Raw genomic sequence first — 19,574 nt, forward strand, 5'->3', positions numbered from 1 at the left:
TCCGTGACAACAACCGAGTCCCTTTGCGAATGCTCTGCGTGAGCGAGTGCGATCGCCACTGCTAATATTTCGGCCGAGGTGGGGGATCATGCCGTGGCCGATGCGGTTATTTGCTGCTGGCAGATCACGTTCACTACTGCCAGTGCGTACCTCCTTTGATAGCGCTGCCCGGTCGCCTCTGCATACACAGCTGCGTCCGTGTAGTATGAGTTGTACTTATGGTTATTAGAGTACGTTTATTGAATGTGTTGTGCGCGTGCATTGCGCCTTTCTTTGTTGTACTCGGGATGCCTATTGTTCGGAATTGGGGCTATTGTAATTTTGGATCTCACCGAAGGATGGAGAGGTACGGCCTGTTCGGTGAGATACATGGGGTATGCTGGGATATTGAGTCTAGCCAATATTGCTCTGCCAGTTTTTGTGAAGCTGAGGCGTTCTCTCTGTCGCATCAGAGTGGCCTGCCTCAGTTCGTCGCAAGTATTGTGCACTCCCAAAGCTAAAATTCGCTCCGTTGAAGTACTTTGAGGCAGGCCCAGAGCACCTTTGAAAGCGGTTCGGATTATTGTGTTGGCCTGCCTTTCCTCCTCCCTGTTCAGGATTTGGTACGGTAAGCCATACGTGATTCGACTAACCACTAAGGCCTGTACGAGCCTTACGGTATCGTCTTCTCGCATTCCCACTTTTCGATACGTCACGCGACGTATCATTTGAGCTATGTTGTGGGTTGTGGATTTTCGGGTTTTGAGCATCTGTACTGCTCTCCCGTCGCTCTGCAACCACAAACCCAGGACTCGCATCGTGGGTACCTCTCGGACTGATTGGCCCTCAACTACGATGTTAATAGATTCTCTGGATTTGTAGCCTTTCGCGTGTATCCGGATGATCTCAGATTATTTCGGGCGCGCACTTCAGGCCGCTCCATCTGGAAATTTTCTCTACCGCTAATACTGCGCTTTGGAGCGTATATTCCTTATCCCCAGTGAACCTCTGCTCGTTCACACGTGATGTCATCCACGTAGAGCGTGTAACCTAGGTCGAGTATCCGATCCAGATCACGCGCGAGACGACACATCGCCATGTTGAAGAGCAGAGGAGATATTATCGCTCCTTGAGGTGTTCCTTTGTTAGGCATTTTAAATAAATCCGATGTGATTTGGCCAATACTGATGCGCGCCTCGTGGTTGGAAAGAAACGCTCTTAAGTCTCGAACCATGTGCACTCACCACAATGTGCAGTATGTGCACTCACCACAACCCGCGAGTTCGAGTTCCTTCAATATTGCGGCGCGAGAGACGTTGTCGAAGGCTCCTTTGAAGTCTAGTGCTAGGACTAATCTCTCGTCGCCGTACGGTATATTAGTTAGAATTTCGTTTCTAAGTAGGAGGAACGCGTCCTGGCAAGATAAACCCGTGCGAAATCATATCATGGAGTCCGGTAACCAGCTCCGCTCTTCCAAGTATTGCTGCAATCTGCTATGGAGCACCCTTTCATAGAGCTCACCCAGGCAGGACGTGAGCGATACCGGCCGGAGCGTATCGATCGAGGGATTATTTTTTCATTTGGGGATCATGATTATTTTAGCCAATTTCCACTCTTGGGGCAAGTCTCCCTTGGCGCAGCATTCGCTATTAAAAAACTCTGTTATTTTCGCTAGGGCTACCGAATCCATGTTTCGAATCATTGAATTTGTGATCGAGTCTGGGCCCGGTGCCGAGTTTTTAACTGCGGATTGTGCCGCCTCATACACTTACACGTTATTTCTTCGTGTAATTTAGAGTTGGCCTCCCCCGCGTATTGTATCGTCGCGTAGGACGATCACATCGCGGGTGAGGGTCCTATGTACTTGTTCTGAAGAGCATCGACTAGATCTTGGTATGTACCCTCGAAGTTGTCTGCTATAATTCGGAGCGTCTTGTTATTCTCGGTACGTGTGCTCATCGGTTCCAGCATGCTCCGTAATATTCGCCACGTACTGGTCGTTCCAAGAGTTCCTGATAGGGTTCCACAGAACGTCGCCCACTCGATTTTAGCTAGCTCGTTGGCGTGGCCTTGGGCTTGCTCTGCTGCTCTGCCAAGAGAGTGATGCGTCTAAACAAACATCTGAGACAACGCATCGCTCTCTTGAAATGATCAAGCAAGATTCCACAGCTACCTTGGTTCACCACAAGAAAAATAGAAAGTCACCTATCAAGAAAGGGTTAGGCAAGGAGACACAATCTATCCAATGCTATTGAGTGCATGCTTAGAAGAAGTATTCAAGCTCATAGACGGGGAAGGCTTAGGAGTGAGGATCAACGACGAATATCTCAGCAGCCTTTGGTGTGCAGATGACATTGTTCTGTTCAGCAACACTGGGGATGAACTACAGCAAGTGATTGAGGACCTTAACCGAGAAAGTGTAAGAGTGTGGCTGAACATTAACACGGAGAAGACAAAGTTAATGTTCAACAGCCTTGCAACAGAACAAGAATTAGGGATCGCCAGTGAGGCTCTTGAGTCTGTAAAGGAGTACGTTTATCTAGGTCAATTACGCACAGGGGACCCTGATAATGAGAAGGAAATTTACAGAAGAATAATATTGAGCTGGAGTGCATACGGCAGACATTGCCAAATCCTGACTGAAAGCTCACCACTGTCATTGAAAAAAAACGTGTACAATCATTGCATTCTACGTGTTCTAAGATATGGAGCAGAAACTTGGAGGTTAACAAAGAAGCTCGAGAACAAGTTAAGGACCGCACAAAGAGTGATGGAACGAAAAATGTTAGGCCCAACGTTAAGCGACAGGAAGAGAGCGGTGTGGATTACAGAGCAAACGGGGATAGCAGACATTCTAGTTAACATTAAGAGAAAGAATTAGAGCTGGGCTGGTAATGTAAAGCGTAGGGTAGATAACCGATGAACCATTAGATTTACAGAATTGGGGCCAAGCAAAGGTAAGTGCAGTCGAGGACGGCAGGAAACTGGGTGGGGTGATGAAATTAGGAAATTTGCCGATGGAAACTGGAATCAGCTAGAGCAAGACGGGTAATTAAAGTCCACAGGGAGAGGCCTTCGCCCTGAAGTGGACATAAGGATAGGCTGATGATGATAATGATGCGAAGGGCCTACAAATAACATCAAATATGGCTAATCATAATTATCTCTCTTCTGCAGGCGTTCTAAAACGCCCCATCTTCCATGTTTCTGTTGAACATTCAAACTATCGTAAGCTAAACACAGGCGTTTAAGCACGGCTAATTTCTCCGTCTACTGAAAGACACTTGGTTACTTCATTCACTTTTGTGCGGACAATACAGGCACCGAGTCTCTGCTCGGCAATTACTTACGCCGAAGTGATCAATACAAGCACCCCGCTCAAGTTGCTCGTTGGTGAAGCAGCTACAGTTTCCCTGATTGCAACATCATGCACCAGGAGCACTTTAACGGTTTTTTCATTGTCTGCTTCAAGCATCCAACAAAAGAACTACTCACAGCAAGAAATAATGCACTCAGGACACTTCTCCGTGGTGGTTAAATACGGAATTACAGCGCAAAGATTACATTACACGTCACGGTCCAGGGCACTTCTCTTCTGAGCCTACACGCCACTCAAGCCCTGGGCATCATTATACAGGGATATTCACTCACTCGTCATCAAGCGTTAGGAATTCCGGCTGATCCAGGCCGGAATTCCTAACGTCATCATCTCTTTTACCCAACAGTACAGAGGAATACACTCATCTGTTATGAGGACGACTAATACCCCTGTCACACGGGCACTCGCAAACTCCTTTGAACTCCGTCGTCTTTATCTCGAAGGAGATGCGCTCGGTGTCATACGGTTTCCCTTTCGCCAAGGGAGTTTAATGGACCCTTTTCGCGAAGGGAGTTCGGCAATGACAATTACGGCTGGATGGAGTACTCTCGTTCCCAGATAGCTACAGCTGCGAAGAAAACCACGTTAATAAAATCGTCGTAACTGGCTCACTTTACAAATTTTAGCATTATTATTCGTTTTGCCTTGGTTATGTACCACGTAATTGGAGCTTTCAAATTATTTTAAGGACATGAGCGCCTGTACTCTCTACACCATGCTTCGCCATCCCGCATAGGAAAGTGTCGTTCCGCCATTTTCGTTTATCCGCGCGCGAGCCGCACGTGTCCATTTTCGTTTGTTTATCCGCGCGCGAGCCGCACGTGTCGTACGGAAAAAACTCTCCGGGCAAGAAACTCCACTATGAATGATCCCGGCGCCTCATCGTCTGCTTCGCTCGCACCGGCATCGGAGCTTCACAGCGGCAGCAACTAGAGATGGGTCGCTCAGGAGCGAGCCGGATCTTGTGAGCGGCTCTTTTTTAAAGAGCGAGTGAGCGGTCGTTCAGTAAAAAAAAATGTCCCAATTTCGCCCGAAAGATGAAGCATCAATTGCGATAGCAAATTAGTAGAGAGATATTCGGAGTAGGGATAGTAGTTTTATCGGCTGCATAAACTTGGACACATTCGCTTACTAACTGGATTAACAAGCGTGGTGTCAGCGCGCACAAGCAAACATGAATAGATCACACTGAATGACCGCAGACGACTGTCAAAACGCTGGCAGCAAGCGCAGCGGGCGAAGGTTCGCGCGGTCTATCGCGTCAACGGAAACTGAGCGGCGAATGCACAGCGCATGCAAAGGTCAGAGCCGAGTGGAGATAAGAGACGGTGCGGGCGACCGCCACCGCCGGGCAAAGTGCAGAGTTGTTGGCAGAGGAGAAGCCTCCCCTACTTCCCGCGCTGTCTTCCCGCTTTCTTGCTTTCGCGTGGGATATTGAGTGGCAAGTTCCCCCTTACGCCCGGTTGCAAGATACGCCTTTGGTGCCGGAGCACAGTGTCGCCCCGCCTCCCTCCCTGCCATACCCCCACGGCCTTTCGCGCGACGGTCGCGTTTGCTTTCCGCTGTTCGTTCGCTCTCCGTGATAGCGCGTCCCCCCGCATGCTTTCACTCGCGCAAACGGCGCACGGCGACGATTTTATCGCCCTTGGACTTTATACGGAACCTCACGGCGACGCTGACGGCAGAAATCCGGTTGAAGTGTCCATATAATTGCTATCGCAATAAAATGAGCGGCGGTTCTTTTGGAGAAAGGGAACCGGTTCTCTCGCGTTCAGAGCGCCGTGCCGATGCGTTCCGTCGGAGCCGGGTCTCCTGCTGGGTGCGACTTCCGCGCCATCTATTAGCGGTACGAGAACTGCCCTCCCGCCCTTCCTCGCAAGAGTCGCCTTCACCCCCTCGCCTTCGGCTGAAGAACGAAAGAACCGCTGCTCACTGAACCACCGCTCCCTCGCTCTTCAAAAGAGCGGCTCAAAAGATGCGGCTCACTCCTGAGCGCTCAGGAGCCAGCCGCTCTTTTCGCCACGGCTCCCTCGCTCTTCAGAAGATCCGGCTCGCTCCTGAGCGCTCAGGAGCCAGCCGCTCTTTTCGCCACGGCTCCCTCGCTCTTCAAAAGATCCGGCTCGGTCCTCAGCGCTCAGGAGCCAGCCGCTCTTTTCGCCTCGGCTCCCTCGCTCTTCAATTGAAAATACCCGGCTCGCTCCTGAGCGCTCAGGAGCGGGCCGCTCTTTTGAAGACCGAGGGAGCCGTGGTTCAGTAAGTGAGCGGCGCTTCTTTCGGAGTGAGGAAGCCGCTTCTCTCTCCTTGAACGAGCCGTGCCAAACCGTTTCGTCAGAGCTGGGTCTTCTGCTGGGTTTCGATGTTTTATTGCGATAGCAATTATATGGACACTTCAAACGGATTTCTGCTGTCGCCGTCGCCGTCGGCGTCGCCGTGAGGTTCCCTATAGATAAAATCTTCGCCGCGCGCCGTATGCCAGAGCGGAAGCGTGCGGGGACGCGTGCTATCACGGAGAGCGAACGCCCTCAATCTCCCACGCGCAAGCAAGGAAGCGTGAAGCCAGCGCCGGAGGGAGCGGGGGGGGGGGGGGGGCGCACTTCTACTCTGGCAACAACCGCGCTCGTCGCTCGCCCGCACCGTGTCTTATCTCCACACGGCTCTGACTATGCGCCGTGCATTCGTCGCTCACTTTCCGTTGAAGCGATAGGCCGCACGTACCTTCGCCGCTGCGGCGTATGCGCTTGCTGCCAGCGTTTTCACAGTCGTTGTCTGCAGTCATTCAGTGTGATCTATTCATGTTTGTTTGTGCGCGCTCACACCACGCTTGTTCATTCAGTTAGTTATAGTCGGGCCACATTTTACAACGCACGCTACACATGCAATGCTGCCCGGATTGGCAGTGCAGCGCTACAGGTGTGTCCCTTCACACGCGCTGCCCACGGGAAGCGCTTCTCATCAACACCACCGTTTCACACGTGCCTTCTCGTGGTCATCGAGTCTCTCTTCATGTCGGTCTACTTACGGCGCAGCACACCTGCTTACTTAATCAGCGCATGTTTGCTACAATTCATATTGCTACCAAAGCCGCTCACCTTACTTCGTATGGCATTGCTGTGTTGCTATCGCATTCATTGCTTCGCCCTTAGGGCGAAACTGTGACATTTTTTCGATTTCTGACCGACGAATGGTGGCCGGTGTGGGCCGACTCGCGCTACTGGTACTCGCTCGCAGTGTGTTGTGTGCGCAGCAGTGCCCTTGGTTTCTTGTGCGTCTTATGGTGTGGCACCCGATGCCACCGAGGGGAGAAGTAAAGAAGTCTTAATTGGCAAAGGATGGTACCGTTCGTTGCCTGCTGCTGTTCGAACGATGTCGCACGACTCTCAACGATCGCACATCGTGCGCTGGTCCAACAACTCTTCGAAGATGGTCTTCCATGCCTTTAAAGGGCCGCTAAACCACCTGAGATATTTTTTGAACATTTCAAGTAAACGCGCATCGAGTTCAGAATTCCGTCACGATCAACGATGCCAAACGCTGCAGCACTACGCGCTGCAGGAGCGGCAGAAAGAAAAAAAAAACAATTCCGTTCTCCTCCCCTCGCCTTTCCGGTATCCCCAGCGGTCGTCACGATGTCAGCAGGGGGAATCTGGTGATGTCAACTGCGGAAACGATGTCCATTGGTTGAACAAGAACCTACGACTTTCGGTTAGTCTGCTAGCAGGTACGCGTGCTTTCTGCTCTTCCTCGTCGTGTTGCTCGTTTATGCGCCCTTGCGAATCGGTAATTACAGCCCGCAACGCAAGTGCCAAATCGCACGCGTTCCAACACCGTCGTGCTTAGCGGTCTCATTAGCTGCGCGAACAGAGTGCGACAGTGTTGGCCTTTTCAGACGTGCGCGCAACACAGGGTCTATAGCGGTACGCTTCGCATAACACGGGCCGACACCGCAGCAACAGCGGGTAGCCGAGAAGCGCTGAGTCCATGTTACCAGCACGGTAACTCATCGCACGCCGTTTTGCATTCGCGGGCCGCTGTTCGACAGCGGTTCTTGCTCGCGAACGGCGAGATTTCCTTGCCGTACGTAGAGAGGATGAGACCGGGACTCATTTGTGCGGCAGATTCACCGCCGCTGATCGCTCGACGGCGCCGATATCGTCGCTAGGCCTTTTCTGGTACCCATCAAAGCTGAAACGGACGGCGCTTTGAAATGAAACACCGACGCTCATAAGCCGCAATATTTTCTTATCGTTGTTATCGGTCTTCGCAATACTTGTACACAAAGAAGAAAAATACGCTGATATTACAGCACAATGCGTTGGCGGGCTAGTTGGTGCGAATCCATAATTACTTGTTTAGCGCAAAGACAACGGACATGTGTCCTGTCGTCTTTCACGTGTCCGTTGTCTTTGCGCTAAACAAGTAATTATGGACGCTGATATTAGCGGCGCCGTCGGCTGCGATGCGAGCACAGCCAAGCCAGTCGTCTCCCGGCTGCAGCTGATGTTTTCGTTGCCGGTGGCGGAGGCGCGCATGTTCGCGGTCGTCGATTGGGCCATTGATGGTGCAGCGGGCGGGGCGCCGGCCGAACTGCCGTCTACTTTGGACACCTCTCACGCGGCAGACGTTCTACGGCACTGGCGGACGGTTCGCCGTCGGTATGTATGCCGCTAGCGTGGACGTGCCTTAACCGGAAGTGTGAGGTGTTTTGAGAAGCGCGTTGGCGATGACGTATGTCACGTGACCTTTCGAGAAGCACTCGGCGAGGAGGGGAGACCAGCCGATGAGGATAGTAGCGAAGGAAAGAGCGAAACGAACGAGGGCCGTTTTTCTATCATCAAACGCGTGTAACTCCGCTATTACGGCACCATTTCGAAAAATTTTCGCGGCTACGTGTTCGTTGTAGACTCGTGCACAACTGGAACGCCACAACTAAATTTCGACCTCTGCGTGGTTTAGGGGCCCTTTAACGACAAGAGGTGAACGTACAGTTTACGCCCTGGTCTTCATTTGTGCTAATTAGTGTAGTCATGAAAATGTCGCCCGTGACATCCACTTCAGTGCATTTTCTGAGCGTGTATCATTAGGACGTCCATAAAACGAGGCAAATTCTTTTTTTTTTTGTCCTGGTGTATGATGGCATGATCTCCAGTATCGCGCCTGCACTCAAGAGAAAAAAAAAGAAACGAAAGGTACGTGCGGCAGTTTTGCGGATCTTCCGTATGATTTTTGTATTGTACTTCAAGAAATTATTTCTACATTAATTTTGCATGGCGTTACAGCTTACTCATATTATAGTGAACGTACGCATGTGAATAAGTGAATAAACTTGAAACATAATGTACAATCATTTTGTGTTCTTAGTTTGACAAAAGTTTATTTTAAAGTACCACAAAAACGGACAAGCTTCTGTAATGACGATGAAGTCACATATTTTTTTTTTCTGAAAAAAGTACGTCGCATTCTGCCTGTCACAGTATCATAAGCATTTTATCCTCAATATCAGAAAAGAAACCTTCATTACAACTAAAAATTCACGCTTTTAATATATGTAAAAATATTCTCTAAACATAGCGAAAATACCAATAACACGGTTATTATATTATGCATATATCGTTTTTTTTTCAAAGCCACATAAGTATAGAATATGCATAACACAGGTTACACGTTTAAGTGCACAGCTGATCCGTTCAAATGAACCGGCTCATTTCAGTGAGCTGGGCCGTTCCGAGCCGCTCACTGAAGTGAGCCGTTTTGCCCATCTCTAGTAGCAACCCTTCGCAGCCACGGTCAACGTGGACGGAGGCGGAGACCTGGGTCTTGATCCGGCTGTGGGAGGACCACCTGCCGCAAATTAGAGGGGAGAAACATAACGCCAAAATATATGACGCCATTGTCGCAGCTCTTGCTCAGAGCGGCATCAAGAGAACTCGCCGGCAGGTGCAGACCAAGATCGACAACCTGACCCAGAGATACAGGTAAGCAACGTGCACTAAGCAGAGAACGCGAAAAGGGAGGGGCAGGAAAGGCCTAGTTTGGCGGTGCTCGGAGATATGCAATAATAATTGAACATCGCAATACGAGCGCGCGGAGCCCTTTTATTTTATTCGCGGGGACGCACCGTGCGGCGTTTTTCATAGCTCGGGCGGGCGTGTTGGTTACTAAACACGAACAGCGGGAAATGAACACGGACAAGACCGACACGCACACGGCGCCAAACTCGGGACTTCTGCACAACGCACCTGTAGCGGACACACAGGCTCAGTTTCGTCTTGTGCTCCGAAATAATGCCATAACGGATATATAAAATAGCTTGAAAATGCTTTGCATTTATGCATAATTCTTCTGAGTTCCATTTTCTATGAGCAGAGTCAGCAAATAGGGCACATCAGCATGCTTAATAATCGCAGCTAGTTTCAGGGGCTTTGCTTTAAAGGCATTTAACCAGATTTTTCCTTTAAACTTTACCAAAATGAAACGGTCAATTTTTTAACTTCTTTCGCACACTAAACCATCATTTCGTTGCATATGTGCACATGTTTTTCGTCCTTTCAAGTAACTTTCTTCGTCTTTTTTTTAACACGAAAGTGTTTTATGCCGGGGTCCACCAAGACTTCACTGACGTATTTCCGTCACGGAAATACGTCATGGAACATAATACAAAGAAAGAAACCAGAAGAAAAAGTTCCACAAACATGCAAAATTTGGAAATCGAACCCACGACCTCTCTGTCCGCGACGATAGATCGCCGAGCGTTTAACCCATTGCGCCACAAACGCATTTGCAGAGAACTGCACAGACGCGCCTTATATATCTAACACTCCTCCGTGTACCCGCGCTCTTGCTCGGGGCGGTGCCGCCGCCTACGAGCAGAAAAGAGAAGTACTGCATTATGACACTAACGCGCACCGACAGTGAACGCTTCGGTGGTCTCAGCACTACGACGCCTCGATGCCAGCATTCGAAGGGACGCTGGCATCAAGAAGCACTACCAACGCCACCTAGGTGGCGTTCACCGTACTCAGCACAGCGGAGCGTGGCCTCCGCAATTAGCTCTGAAAATGTTTCTGAAGTTGATCGCGGAGGCTGCAATTACGACGCGCTGTACGTGCTGATTTGACTCGGTGACGATTCAGTTACGTGCTTTGTCTTGCGCGTTGTATTAGTGTGTCAGTTACGTGCTTCGTCTTTCGCGTTGTGCTAGCGTGTGCAGCGTAGTGCAGCTTCCATATGCACGACGGTTGCTCATGGTCATCGACGTTGATAGTCGTGATGGAGGAGACGTGCCACCAGGCGTCAGCGTGGGTGCATCAACGCCTAAGGGCGCTTTAGCCACAAAACACCAATAGACATTATATATCAATGTGCAATAAACATTACACTACTTCTGTGAAGACACGTTTCACTTTCGTGTTCTATACCGATTCCTATATAAGAGGGATCAACCACATTTTTTGTTTACACCATGGTGGCAAAGTATATCCCAACATTAATGTTGTCGCGCCACTTATGCAAACTCAATGCAGTTTAGGCATGGCATATAACAAGCATTTGTAAACTAGTTTAGCTTCTACTACTTGTCTAGTATTTCAGTTTTTCTTATTGTTTATCGTCGCTTTCTGTGTTTCCAGGAAAGAGTCGCGGGAAAGGACGACAGGGTCCTCGCCGTCTCCCTGGCCGTTCTTTTCTGAAGTACACAGGATCTTGGTTGCCCTGCCGGCGAATGATCGCTCCCTCATTCAGGAGAGCCCTTGCTCTCCAGATGAAACTGTAGAAATGGTAAGTGGTAATATACGTGATTCGTTAACCTGTTTATAGAAAATAAGCCCTGAAATCTAGATTTGCCCTGTTTTTATGAGCACCTGAATGACTTCCCCCGAAAAAAGTTCCCTAAACAATTAGTAAAACTGGAATACCCCACCTAATACACGAAACACTTTGCTTGTCATATTCACAACAAGGTTGTTTTGTGTGGCAGATGACCATTGTGGCTTTGCACTCGTGTGTAAGGAAATACCACTGAAAACAGCCAATTGATATGTAGGTGCATGGCATAAACAACAAATATCTTTATTCATTCCAGATAATTTCCAGCATGGAACGTTCCAATGGAAATACCTCTGGAGAGGAGGAGGTGGCAGACGCAGTGGAAGACGCAAGCGATAGCCAAGGGCCTGCATCCACCACACAACCGCGCCGCCCACAAATGTGGAAGAGGCAGAGTGCCACTGAGAACTTCGACAATAACGTGCTGTAAGAGCAAAATAAGCTGATAGCTGCGTTGCAAGAGGCAACTAAAGTTGACCAAGCTCTGCAGGAGTGGCAAGTGAATGCCCAAGAAAAGTTGGTGGACCTGCTGTCCCAGTATTTTAATAAATAATTTCACTTTTCGACTTCTTGGCTTGGCTAGTCGTCCATCTGTTGGGGAAAGTGCATGACAACTGCAGCTCGAATGTTTTTTCCAGTTGCGATGAGTGCATCCGTAGTGTGTGTTGGCTGCTGAAATATTGTGTCGTACAGCTGCGCCTCACCGATCCCCTGCTGCGATACAGCATCACCAAACAGTTCGCAAATATTATTCAGTACACAGCATGCCCTTATTATAAGCGGCACATTGCTGATTCACATTACACTCTCATTATAAACCTGAAACGGGCTTTAAGCCGCCCAAATGCATTTTCTACTATTCTGGGAGATTTTGATAGCCGACAGTTGAAATGCTTTTGCTCTTCAGAGCTGCTTGTGCTCGCAAATGGCTTAATAAGGTTCGGCGTGAGGAGAAATGCCTGATCACAAAGTATCAGTGGGGGCACAGCAACGCCGCTTATCAGGGTGGTTGGGTGCCTGAATGTGGGCCCCGAAACAAGGCGAGACAGGCTTGACTGGTGGTAGACATGTGCATCTTGGCATCTTCCCGGTGATCCAACGTTTGTGTACCGGAACACGTAACAGTGGCCCACCAGTGCGAGCAGTATCACGCTGTGCCTGTAAGAAAAAGCAAAATCACTGTTAAAGGTAAAGTCCACGACAAAGAAACTGGATAGTTTTGTGCTGTAAGCACACATGGCAAAAGAATGCATTTTAAGTAATGAAGCAACAGCATCAGATAGCAAGTAATATATTTTTAGGAGTATGCTGAACAAAGTACAGTTATCAAGAACATGTGGGATATATGCAATGTAGCCTGGATAAAGCAAAACTTTTTAGGAGCTCTTGCATCATACCATGTCATAGCTGCTTCATTTCTGTGAGGACACTGTTGGGTAAAAATGCATAGTAAGCACTGAATAGTATGACATTCCTGGTATTTAATTTTTTTTCGAATGTGGGTGTTTTCAAATTTACCTTGGTGCCACAATAGCTCGCAATACAACGCATACACAACGCAATGATGCACTCAAGTAATTACTCAACCTGTGTTCATCATATTCGCACGTTCATTATTTTGACGATGAGTGTAGTGTTTTGTGGCGCAAGGGCCAAGTATAGCCAAAGAGCGCCAGTTCATTATCCTGACCATCAAGGTGAATCTTAGTTGTACTGACTAGTTGCTAAGGTGCAGTCCACAGTTAAATGCCGCTAGCGCTCATGCCCTTTTAGAAAGCGTCACAAAGGTCCAATTGTCACTGCCAAGCTCAGAACTGATCCCCGTAACCAAACATAAACCAGAATCTCGTTGTCATTGTCAGGAACTCAACTGACCACGATAGTCAAACAAAAACCAGTGTACAAGGACGGGTCATGATAGCAAAGTTTGGAATGCTGTACGCTCCACAATACCTAAATAATAGCACTTGTAAACAGTAATGTACCTTTGCATGATGATTGCAGGCTGCGTAAAGTTGTTCTGTCTCTTTTTTTTACGCAAATTATATTTAGTGTAGTTTCATTGCCTTTAAGCCATCCAGGATGCCTGGTTACAACAATGTATTTAGCTTACATTTGAAAGCACTAGTGTCATAACCTGCATCTTAGCTCATTACTGGAACGTCACGTTGCCATGTAGTAGGCATGTGTCAGGAAAAAAGCTGCCTAGCTTGGAAGAATTTTTTTTCTTTCGGCAATATTCACAAAACTACATTTCTGTGCCTTAATGTCGTATCTTATCTCGCTTCAATCAATCGCCTATTGCTGCCCTATTTGTAGTAGCGTTCGCCCTTCATTTCATGCACTTACCAGCGTTTGTAGTAATAATAGTCGCTGGCGGGTTCCTTTGGCGGAGAAACCGGAAAATGGCATCCGTCCAGAGCGCCGACCCGTTGCGGGAATCCCGTGGAAGCATAGAATTCCCCGATGTGGTTCTCCATGTCATTTCCAGTTACAATCTTGACCCACTCATGTTCCAATGATGCCACCACGGTTTCGCAGAACTCGCGATAAATGATGTTGACCGTGGATCTGCACATGTCAAATAAGTGGGCGACTGTCCTGTCCTCGGCAGATGAACAAAGCTTATAAAGGGCAACGGCGACCCACTTTTTCACAGGAACGGCTTCGCGCATGTTCTTAGTCTGGCGTTCCATCGTGGGTCGGCAAATGTCGACCAAATATTTGAATGTGGTTTGAGACACGCGAAATGATTGGCGGAAATTCTGGTCCCCATGGTTTGGCAGTGTATTCTCAAACCACCGTCCATGACGAGGATAGGCCCAGACTTCCCTTGGAGCGCGGCTAGACGACGATGCCAGCACAGTCAGTATGGCGTTCTTCGCAATAATTTGGCGCTTGATAGCGCGCACTTTCGCTGCCGAGGCTTCCATGTCCGCTTCAATGTCAGTTATTGTGGCCATGGCGAGCGCGACCTTCTTTTTCACGTCTTCGTCACTCATCTGCAAGCAGTTGATCTCACCGCGAGCACAGCACAAGATCACAACTCGAAGCGCGCACCGGTGAAACAACGTGACCAATGCGCCCATGCACGAATGCGAGAGCGCAATGTGGCCAGCATTGCTTTCAACTTTGCTATGCTTGAAACGCAAAAGTCTTGCGGTAACATACCGTAAACTTTCTCGCTGTGATTTTATTAGATTATTCATACTGCGTTAAAAAAAACTACTTATACTGTACTTAAAGGCAACTATATACGTGAAAAGTTGCACGAGGAAGTAAGCACAGCAGCGCCGTTTCTGTCCCATACGGCGCCCGTCGAAAGCTCGCACTGTGCCGTGTAGCACCGCCGCAACTCCATTGCCATAAATATCCATTAGGGAGTTTCATGTTCAATGGAGTTCGTGGGTGCCCGTGTGACAGCGCTATTAGACTGGTAAAATGCTTCATCTATGACGTTCGTCGGCGCCCTTCTGTGAAACCAGTACCAGCGAAACTACGGCCTCTGCTCCTGATGCTCCGGAGCAAGTTTCAGCCGAACTGCATTGTCTGGAATCAGCTGATATCATTGAACGTGTGACATCGTCTGAGTGGATCTCCCCGCTCGTTGTGGTTCGCAGAAACGACCACTTTTTCGACAGTTCGTCAATCTGCGGTAGCCCAACAACGCCCTAGGAGTGAACACTTTTCCTCCACCAAGAGCAGATCAACTTTTGCATCGACTTGCTGATGTCACTGTTTTCAGTAAGATAGACTTACAATCTGCATATCATCAGGTTCTGTTATCCGCGCAAAGCCGTGAGCTTACCAGTTATATTACACATGATGGTCTATTCCGGTTTAAGCTTGTGCGCTTTGGTTTGGCATCTGCGCCATCCACTCTTTAGCAGCTCATGACACCTGTTTTGAAGGACTTTCCAGGTACCTGGTGCTACCTAGATGATAATTTGACTTGGGGCCGCCCACAAGCTCAGCATGACAAAAATCTACAACCTGCGCTTTCCAAAATATGTCCTGCTGCCATGAAGTTAAATGCAAAGTGTGTATTCAGTGTCCCAGAGCTTACTTTTCTTGAACATCAAATCAGAGCTAAAGGCATTTCGCCACTGGAAAAGAAAATCAACCCAATTGTTGATGCACCGCAGCCAACTGGCATGAAATCGATACAGTCGTTTCCTGGTCTCGCGGGATAATACGCTAAATACGTCACACACTACGCAGACTTGGTAAATCCTCGTAGAAACTTCTGAGACAGGAACAAGAGATTGTACCGGACCAAGACACTGAATTAACTTCCAGTCACTTAGGAAGGCCATGCTTCACGTCGTGTAATGTGTATGTTCTAACCACATCTGCCCATCATTGTAGCAGTGGATGCTTCATACGCTGGCTTGGGATCCGTCCTTCAACAAAACTGCTGAAGTGAGCTTTGTACGGTGGCTTTTGCATCTCGTACTCTAATCCCCGTAGAATGATGGCATTCTTTAGGAAAACGACGTGAAACATTAGCCTGACTTTTTGCATGTGAACATTGGCACATGAACTTGTGAGGTTGTCGGGTCACGCTTCGAACTGACCACCAAGTTCTTGTTGCATTGTTGTCTTCCAAAGGGTATTGTCATCGCCTTCTAATGATTTGTGTATGGAGTGCTCCACGCCATTATCACTTCGACATAGAGTACTGCAAGGGCGACCATAACGTCACAGCCGATGCGTTGTCGAGCGTTCCTGTTCCTCCATATTCAGTAGAGAAGGGTTTTCCTGATGCCATTGTGTCCGACAATGGACCAAAATTTGTTCCGGCAGAGTTTCAAAACTTACTGAATGAAAGAGGTTTAAGCATTTCTTGCCTTCACTTTACTACCCTCAGGCAAACGGACAAATAGAAAGATTTAATCGTCTTCAAAGAATGCATGCAGCTTGCTATACTGGAACAATGAGACCTTAGGTCTGCAGTGTTAGAACACTTGGCAATTTAGAGGTTTTCTCCGCATATAACTACAGGTTTCTGCGGCGGTGCTGTTCCATAGTCGTCAACAGAGAATTCGACTCGATGTCGCAAACATGCCTCCAATCCATCTAGAATGTGCTGCCCCTAAGTTACGGCAGGAAGTAGAAAGATGAGTGCTACAAAAACAGGAAAATATCAAAACGTATGTAGACCATCGGGGAGCAAGAAGGTCCGTTCAAGATTAACCGCAGCATAGAACGAAATAATTTCCAGATTGAAAGTGGCAAGCGTTGGAATGCTTGCAAACTTGTGATATATCAAACTCTCGTGAAAACATAGATGCAGGGAGTCATTCTAGTGACTATCCATCCCTTGATGACAGTTTTACAACGTTTCTCCCATTTTTTACTTATACAGGTTCTCCTGCTGCAGATACTCCAGTACAACCTCCAGTTTCACCTCACTGACCGGGTTTATTCTCTGTGGTAGAATCTGCTCGGCTTCCGTCTTACATTCAATCCCAAGACATGGCTCCTGAATGAAGAGAGGACAGCGATGCCAACAATTCCAGCTAATCTATTAGTAATGATTCTTTTAAATTCTTCTAGTCCTACAGGGCAAAGAGAACTACTTCTCGATAGTTCTACACGAGGTAGGCAAACCGCGGCATGTTTTAAGGATTATGTCTCAAAGTGGCTCTACTGCATTGGTTGACTTGGCAATGTTCTTTTCAAACTTTATATCGTACAGTCCTATTTACAATTTTATGCATTGCTGGCGATAACGTTATGGTTACTATTGTTAGCATGTTAAGATAAGTTTGCTGTAATCAGCGCTTAAGGAATTCGATCTGGACACAGGTTCCCATTTCTTTCTATTTTCTACAGAGGCTTCCCCGTTTATACCGATTCGGTTCTCATGTGATATATCTCTTCGATCATGAAGATTATGCTTACTAGCAGTTACCGAATGTGAAGTACAGAATACATTTGCAGTTTAAATGCGCTAATTGCACACCTCCAATTCCTACAACGGTCACAGAACCGTCTCTCTTCAGCCTTACCTCATAGAAGAATGAGCCTCGCACTCTTATGTGATGTTCGGATACCCTAGTTAAGTCATAGCTAATATATCTTCCCTGAACTTGTGTGCAGCATTGTGTGCGAATTTCGCGAGTGTTTATTTACTGTGTTGTGTTTACATTTCAGGAGTAGTTCCCGAAAAAAATTAAAGGGAACCAAGATAACTGACATGTATGAGATAACGTATCGGTACACCCGTGAGCAAAAGTATACGGACCATGGGTTGCGCAATAAAGCCGAATCTTTCTTCTGCCTTTGAACTCTAATTCAAATTGAGGACTGCAGTGTAATCGTGGCATTACGAACTTTCCAGTGTACTAGTCAATTCCAGTTTAAGCTTGTTAATTAAGAAGAAATTCGGTGTTTTCAGCAACCCTGTGGTCCGTATAGTTTTGCTCAAGGGTGTACCTGTGTTTTCAAAAATACTGCTTTCTATTTTCAACTGTATAGTGATGCGCAAAGTATCAACAGTACGCTGAATTCTCTTCTGTAAAGCTTTGCTATTTCATTTTGAAAACATTGGGGAGTGCATTTTCTTATAAGGATGAGGTGAGGTATTCTCAGTTTCGTTTTCAAAGTGTCTGATAACTAGCGCCACCCCGCGCTCAATGTTTGACATTCGATCAGGTCTGTTGGTGCAGTGTACCCAGTCATCTCTGCTGGTTGCATAAAGCGCTCAGTTGTTGGTTAGTCCTCGAAAAAATCAGTCATCGTTTTCTCTGCGCAGCTTACGACCCGCTCCGTAGACCTCTTCCTCAGCCGGTGTCGTCCCGACGCCCTACACTACAACGGCTTTGTGTATTTAAGAATCAATCACCTTGAACTCCAAAATTGCATTATGAATGCACGAATTGTTAATAAATACTCCTGTACAAAGGAACTAATTGACTTGCTCTATATAGCAAGCTATGCTTGCACGCATTTGCAAATATCAAGCGTAATAACGGCGCAAGAACGACAGAGAGAAATCCACTAACCATCATTCGCGTGCCAGTTGAGCGATGAGAGCGCCAATGTACCAGCAAATAAATTTCTCTAAAAAGCTCTATGCTTACAACTATCATGAATTATGATGGCGTGTGTGTAAATGAATATCTTTTATCTAGTTTTAAGCAAATGAAATTCTTGGGCTCTTCCGGTCGTTTTCGTGGTTAGGCGGTGGTCGGTTTATTTCCGGTGGTTGGATTCGGCGTGAAAAAACGTTCACTCTCTCTCTTGATTGCTCGATATCTCGTTCTTTCATTCACTTTCTCGCTCTCTAACATATTCACGCTCTATCTGGCTCGCTGAAGCATTTCAAGCGGGCCTCATGGACCAGTTGGGTCTTGGCAGCTCTTCTACCACTCGCCGTGAGGCGAGCTATGTTATAGGTTGCTTCCGTGAGTCTGTTAATAATCACAAACGGGCCATCCTAGATGGCCAAAAGCTTTTGGCATAACCCGCGTTTACGTACTGGAGTCCACAGTCAGACTAAATCACCAGGTCGATAGGTTACCGGGCGGTGGCGAATGTCGTAGCTTGGTTTCGATCTGAGGTGACGTGAGGTTGGATCGTGCTATTCGGCTCCATTGATAATCATCTACCACATCATTAAAACTTGTACCTGTCTCTCTCATTCTCGATGGTTCCTGCAAAATTTCTTTTTTCAAGGCTCTGCATAAGCATCTTAAACATTGTGGCTGCGGTATGATGAACTTTATTGCATATTCTGGTGACTCCTCTAATTACAGAATAATTCATTCACGGTGCAATCTCCAGGCAGTCGTATCGCCTTTTTTATGAATGCACAATCAGCTCACAGGCCACATGCCAAGTTATTTATCAGCGACAGTGATTATTTATGAAGTTGCCGCAATAAACACACGAGACGCAGAAAGAAAGAGACAACACAAAGTGGTGCTGACAAATGTAACTTCCCAATTCATGAATCACCAAATGGCCTACACCCCCACTGTTGCAAGACAGTCATTACGTTAGCAAAAATATTTCTGCCACTTTTAACAGAGCGTGACACATCAAAAGTGTTATGAAAAACAAGAGAATCGTTTCAGTATGGTGGTTATGTGTAGAAACACTCTGAACGCTGTAGAAAATTGTAGATACGTTGCGTAAGCAGAAGATTCAGTTCAGCTGCTATTTAATGACAATTGTTTATTTCGTAGCAGCTATCCCCCATTCCTGGGCACAAAACTTTCGAACCAATCACGTACACAATGTTCACGCCTCCACCGAATATATTGTTACGCGCAAAGGAGACCGTTTATCAACCTTACGGATGAAGGCGGCCGTTTATTTTAGGTCGCGAAGGTGAGCGCAAGAGCAGCCAGCTGGTTGATGAACTCAGCGTCGTCCTCCTCCGCTT

At 47.5% G+C, this 19,574-nt stretch overlaps 1 long non-coding RNA gene across 1 annotated transcript; it reads left to right on the forward strand.

Annotated features, from left to right (window-relative positions):
- The first annotated feature begins 9,179 nt into the window (after positions 1–9,179).
- LOC125939778 (uncharacterized) lies at positions 9,180–11,547 on the forward strand. Its single transcript, XR_007463146.1, has 3 exons — positions 9,180–9,330; positions 10,989–11,131; positions 11,436–11,547. It is a non-coding gene; the product is annotated as an uncharacterized LOC125939778 (long non-coding RNA).
- Positions 11,548–19,574: the final 8,027 nt, after the last annotated feature.

This window comes from Dermacentor silvarum, chromosome 9, assembly GCF_013339745.2.
Source record: "Dermacentor silvarum isolate Dsil-2018 chromosome 9, BIME_Dsil_1.4, whole genome shotgun sequence".
In the NCBI taxonomy this organism is placed as follows: domain Eukaryota; kingdom Metazoa; phylum Arthropoda; class Arachnida; order Ixodida; family Ixodidae; genus Dermacentor; species Dermacentor silvarum.